The sequence below is a fragment of the Heloderma suspectum genome, chromosome 14 (assembly GCF_057233095.1).
Source record: "Heloderma suspectum isolate Gila_16-S chromosome 14, 16-S_ref, whole genome shotgun sequence".
In the NCBI taxonomy this organism is placed as follows: domain Eukaryota; kingdom Metazoa; phylum Chordata; class Lepidosauria; order Squamata; family Helodermatidae; genus Heloderma; species Heloderma suspectum.
The window spans coordinates 18,430,629-18,436,364 of record NC_139471.1 but is presented as its reverse complement, the minus strand read 5'-3'; the positions used below and the strand labels follow the sequence as shown (position 1 = coordinate 18,436,364).

At 44.1% G+C, this 5,736-nt stretch overlaps 1 long non-coding RNA gene across 1 annotated transcript; it reads left to right on the top strand.

Moving 5' to 3' along the window:
• Window positions 1-229: 229 nt before the first annotated feature.
• On the top strand, window positions 230-4,275 carry LOC146335733 (uncharacterized). The gene is made up of 3 exons (XR_014785883.1): window positions 230-476; window positions 2,302-2,418; window positions 2,962-4,275. It is a non-coding gene; the product is annotated as an uncharacterized LOC146335733 (long non-coding RNA).
• Window positions 4,276-5,736: the final 1,461 nt, after the last annotated feature.

The window sequence follows — 5,736 nt, the reverse complement described above, 5'->3', positions numbered from 1 at the left end:
GGGACTTACCTTGGGCGGATCTTCCTCGTGGCGGCAGCTCCGGCGGCGGCTCTGGTGGTGGTTCAGTGGCGGTTCGGCGGCGGCTGGTCTTCCGACTGGCTGCCGCTGCTGCCATTTCCAGTTTAAAAAAATAAACACGTGATAGGCTACGTAAAGATTTACGTAGCCTATCATGGCTAGATTTAAAAAAAAACACCGTGATAGGCTATGTAAATGTTTACGTAGCCTATCACGGCTGACTGCAGGGACGCAAACAGCAGCGGCTACAGCCGCCACCATTTGCGTCCCTGCTAGCCAGCGGCCAGATGTCCGGCTGCTGGTGGAGCCGGCTGGCGGCTCCGCAGAATCGCTGCGGAGCACAGCCAGCCGGCCAGGATTCCAGGGGGGGGGGGAGGAACAGAGCGCCTCCCCGCCCCATCCAGGATTCCGGGGGGAGGGACGGAGCGCCTCCCCCCCATCAGCATAATCCGTGAAAGGTAAGTGATTTTCATACATCCCTAAACTGGAGGCTGAACGGCACTGGGCTGCTTCTTGCCAGCCAGAGCTGTTCACCTCATCCCTGTCCCTGCCGATTGCCATGTCTTAAAAAAAAAAAAAAGGCGATCGGGGGGATGTGCCCATAGACTTATACGCAAATAGAGTCATGAAACTTGTGTATAAGTCTACGTGTCCATAGCAGGATGTGCCCATAGACTTATATGCAAAATAGAGTGGTAAATCTTGCATATAAGCCTATGGACACATAGACTTATATGCAAGATTCATGACTCTTTTTGCGTATAAGTCTATGGGCACATCCTCCGTATTGCCATTTTTTTTTTAAAGACATGGCAATTGGCAGGGACAAGGAGGAGGTGAACAGCTCTGGCTGGCAGGAGGGAAGGTAAGTGCCCCCAAACCAGTTTCCCCGCCCCAGAATCCGAGTGGAGCGGAACTGCTCTGGAGGATTCTGGGGGGGAGGAACAGATCGCCTCCCCCACCATGGATTCCTCACTGGAACAGACAGTGGTGAATCTGTACATCCCTAGTAAATGGCCTCTCAAAATTCTCCCTCCTATTTGTAGGCAGAAAAAAATGGGGATACAATTTCACCAAATTTCCACAGGGGGAGGAGAACTTCTCCAGACATTGCTACAACACTTGCTCACCATCGGCAAGTGTTGTAGTAGGGCAGCTTCTTTCTGTTTTCCTAAGACGTTTGGGGTTTGTCTTTGCGTCCACCTAGGCAGGTTGTTCCCACCCACCTCACGTTTCCACCTTGTACCACATTTCTTATACTCCTTTATTTTCTTAGAGTATAATTGTGTGTGAGAGTTGTGCCCTTTTTAAACTTCTCCCTAGGTTAAGTATAAGTAGTGTGATGAAGCCTTCAGTGCAGATTTGATGTAAAGGAATGAAAATAATTTATTTAGATTATTATACAGACTGAACTTTAAAAATGTCTCTTAATCTAACCTATGCTAAACTAAGGCCTCAAACCACTAACCACCTTTCCCTATCCCCAGGAGATGTTTTATCTAAGAGATCAAATCCCTCTCTCCCTCCTTATCCCTCTTCTATCCTCCAACTCCATCTCTTAACTCCCTCTCTCTCTCCTCTCTAACTCCCCCTCCCACCAGCATCCTCACTGTCTAATCACACGGCCCCAGGCACTCAGCCACTCACACCATTCCATACATTCTCACCTACCCATCAGGCAACCTACAATGTATGGAGAAGCTATAAACCCTTAACACTGTGTTTAAACAAATAAAACCACGGGGCGGTTTCGCCATGATGGGTCTCTTCTTGGAGCAGGGGTGTTGAACATCTTTCAGCCCTCGAGCCAAATTCCATTTCAGAGAAGCTCCTGGGTCCTGTGTTCTAGTGGTTGGTCTGGCCAAAGGCAAAAAGGGCAGGGCCAAAATACCAGCATATTTCCGCGTAAAGATCTTACTTCCAGTAGCTGAGCCTTAGGAGAGGCATTTCAACCTTATGGAATGGAGGGAGGGATAGAAGAGCTGGGAAACCACCAAAAATCAATGGTTGGGGAAGAGAGGTGGGGCCAGAGGAAGAGAGAGTGGCCATCTGCGGAAGCCGAAACCAGATTTAGGCTGACCATATGCACTGTTTTAAATGGGACAGTACCATTTTTTTCATATTTCCCAACCATCCCATCGTTTTAATATAAATGTCAATTTTGTCCCGTTTGTAATTTTTTGTAAAAAACTGAATGCATTTATCATAAGGCTCTGTGCTAATCAATGCATGCAGTAACATGACAAGTGTGACAAAAGAGAAAGTTCCATTTCCTTTATCCAGCCAGGGCCAGGCTTCTTGAGCTAGCGACGATCAGATGCCGCCCCCTTGCTTGTCTGCAGTGGCGGGGAATTCAAGAGGCGGCCGCTAAGCCCCATTCAGCGTGTGAGAGCCAGGAAGGTGAGTCTTACTGTTATTTCTACCACCATTCCACCCATAGAGATTCTTTCTGCCCTACATTCAGTTTGATTCAGACTTTCCAGACTCATATTTTGGTTGAACAGGCTATTAGCTATTTGTTTATTACAGCGGAATTCTCCGGTGGGACATCAGTCAGGGTGTTCATTTCTTTTCTTTTCTTTTCTTTTTGGTGTATGTTTTTGATTTTTTGCAGTCTGGCCACCGCAGTCCTGCCTTAGAGTGTTCAGTGTGGTATGCCATACAGATTTATTTACTGCTCATGTGATATTTTATAAGTATTTATATATGTATATTTATGAGTGGGTTTTTTTTGTGTATATGCAATAAATTAGTGTTATTCATTTGTGCCCCTTTCCATGTTCTTTTGCAGTGAGTTTAGGTTGGTTTTTAGGTCTCTTATAGCCTGAGAGACCACAAAGGGAGCTGCAGTTTTTTTTGTTATATTGTGGTTTTTCATGAATACAGAATATTACATAACCTCATCCCATTTTTGTCATCCCAATATCCCATTTTTGTCTCAAGAAAATATGGTCAGCCTAACCAGATTGGAACCCCAGGCAGGTTGGATTTGGTCTCCTGGGCTGAGGTTCTGGAAGCCTGTCTTGGATGAAGCCTGCTGTGGAATTGTGCAGCATCTAGCAATGAAGAATAAAGACTTCCCGCTCTACAGTCCCAGCCTACTACCAGCTGATCACATCTCTGCGAATGGAAATGATTTGCTCCTCGGTCACCACTTTACAACAAAACTCATGTCAGCAACCAACAGAAGTACTAGTGATGGTACATAATATTTTCAAAACAAAAATTAAACCTAATAATGCTAATAATAGCAATAGTAATGTTTTCCATATAAATGTTAAAATCCAATAAGCACAGTGGTAGTAGTGGTAATAGTGGTAACGATAAGAATGAAATCAAAATTTCAAAACAAATGTTAAAACCCAACAAGACTTAATATATTAGTTTGACTTCACTTTCATTGGATTTTAACATTTGTCTTTGTCTTTGTCTTCATCTTTGTCATCGTCTTCGTTGTCATTGTCGTCTTCGTCACCTTCATCATCTTTGTCTCCTCCTCCTCCACTGCTTCATTTGTTTTTGACAAATTGTTGTTGTTTTTGACAATGTATGTTGTCCCACTTTCATGCAGGTGGAAATGCACAATGATAATGATCACCACTTGATGACCCATCAGGAAACCTCTGCCATAGCAACTCCAATTATGTAGAAAGGCAGTCATGATCTCTTGGTTTCTCATGCCACACACTGTCCCAGATTAGCTATGAGAGTGTGGTGGAGTGGGATGTTTTCTCTGTTGGGCCTCTCAGGTATGTTGAAGAGGTTTGCACTCATGGCCAGTTTCATGGAAGGCCTTAGCCAATTCTTCACTGACAGACAGAAGACCGTGAGGAGGGACATAACCTTCGAATGCTGTAAAATCACACAGTGAGAAAGGGTAGAAAGTTATTTTGGCTCCATTCATTGTCCATCCAGGGTTTTGGAGGTCTGAATGGCATCAATAAAATGCAACCCCACTAGTGGGAGCTGATGAGAGTTTTACATATAACAGGGACCTTAGAGAACAATGATAGAGTTATTTAGGGCAGAATCCTATGTGTACTTAGACAGAGAAATGTCCTATAACCCCCAGCATTTCCCAGCCAGCCATCTGGAAGCTCATTCCAACTTGAGTGCATATCAAATTACAAATTTTGTTTTTCCCTTTTCAGATGTATATTGTTGTGCATTTTTCCAAATGTACACATCCATTGTGTGCATCTTTGAAAAGTATACGTTCTTCTCCCCTTGATTAAAACACATTTGTGCACATTTTTCAAAAGTACACCTTTGTTTCATGCACATTTTTTTTCAAATGTAAGCATGCTATCAAATGCTTTTTTCTTTTTTGGTGGTCCATGAATCACATTGCAACCTCAGAAATGTATGCACTTCAACTGCAGTTTGCATCTGAGCCTGTGTTCAGTCCAGAAGGTGCAAACTGGGTAAATCCTGATCAAAAACACACTGAAACAAATTTCCCATACATCCCTAATGACTAGTAACCATTGATCACCTTCTCCATGAAAATGCCAAATCCAGCCATCCAGATATCTTGTGGTAGTGAATTCTGTAGTTTAACTATGCTTTCTGTGAAGAAAGATCTCATTTTACCTGTTTTGAATCTCCCACCAATCAGCTTCATGGGATGATCCCTTTTGGGTTCTAGTATTATGAGAGGGGGATAAAAATGTCTCCATAACTTCTGTAACATGGTACTTACCTGTTCCACCATGGAATAGACTGCTTTAGAAGATGGTAGACTCTTCTTCATTGGAGGATTTTAAGCAGAGGGTGAAGGGCCCCTAACAGGGATGCTGTTGCTGTGGATCTCATGTATCAGCAGGTTGTTGGTCTAGAAGACTTCAGAGTTGCCCTCCGGTTCTGTAGACACACACACACACACACACACACACACACACACGCACCCTGGGGTTGGACTTGATGGTCTTATACGCCCCTTCCAACTCTACTACTCTATGATATGTGTGTGTGTGTGTGTGTGTGTGTGTGTGAAGCTAAAAATAGTATGATAATCAAGTTATGCACTATTAATTTCAGTCCTACAAAATGGGGTGGATTTTTGTTGTTCATCATCCCAGATTTCTTGGCCCCAAACATCTGGGAGAGCAGAAAGAAAATCCCTGGAGATCAATTTGAAACATTTCCTTCCCTTAAACGAAAAAGCATGAGGCAGACAACATGTTCCATAATAAGCTTACTCCAGGCTCGAAATCTTGGCATTTCCTTTATCAAAGAGGAGGGTTTGTTCACTCAGAGCTCCTTCCACATCTCCTGCGTAAGCCCTCTAAAAGCATCTGTGATAAACAACATTTCCTACTCTCCCCCCTCCCCGCACAGAAAGAATGAGGGAGGGAGGGAGAGAGATGTCAGGCTTATTAACGTGCTTGGTTTATCAAAGCAGCTTTTAGCTTCTTATCGCTCCGTGTCCCTTAGCAGAGACACAAGCTGAATTTGAAAGAGTCCGCCGAGGTCAGGAGTGGAGAAACCAATATCTTAAAGCTGCAGGGACAGCCATCCAGGGACACAGCAAATGTAATGAGAAGTGCTTAGCAATGGCTTCCTTTGTGTGGAGCCAGCCATGAGTGGAAGTCAGAGAGCTATGGATGGTCCATGGCCGAGAAAGCAGGAAGAGCTCACTCTCAGGTGGCCCCAAGTCATGTTATGCTGATCTGTTTTGAATTTCACTGGGTTGGCTAAAACAGTGAAAGACATTTG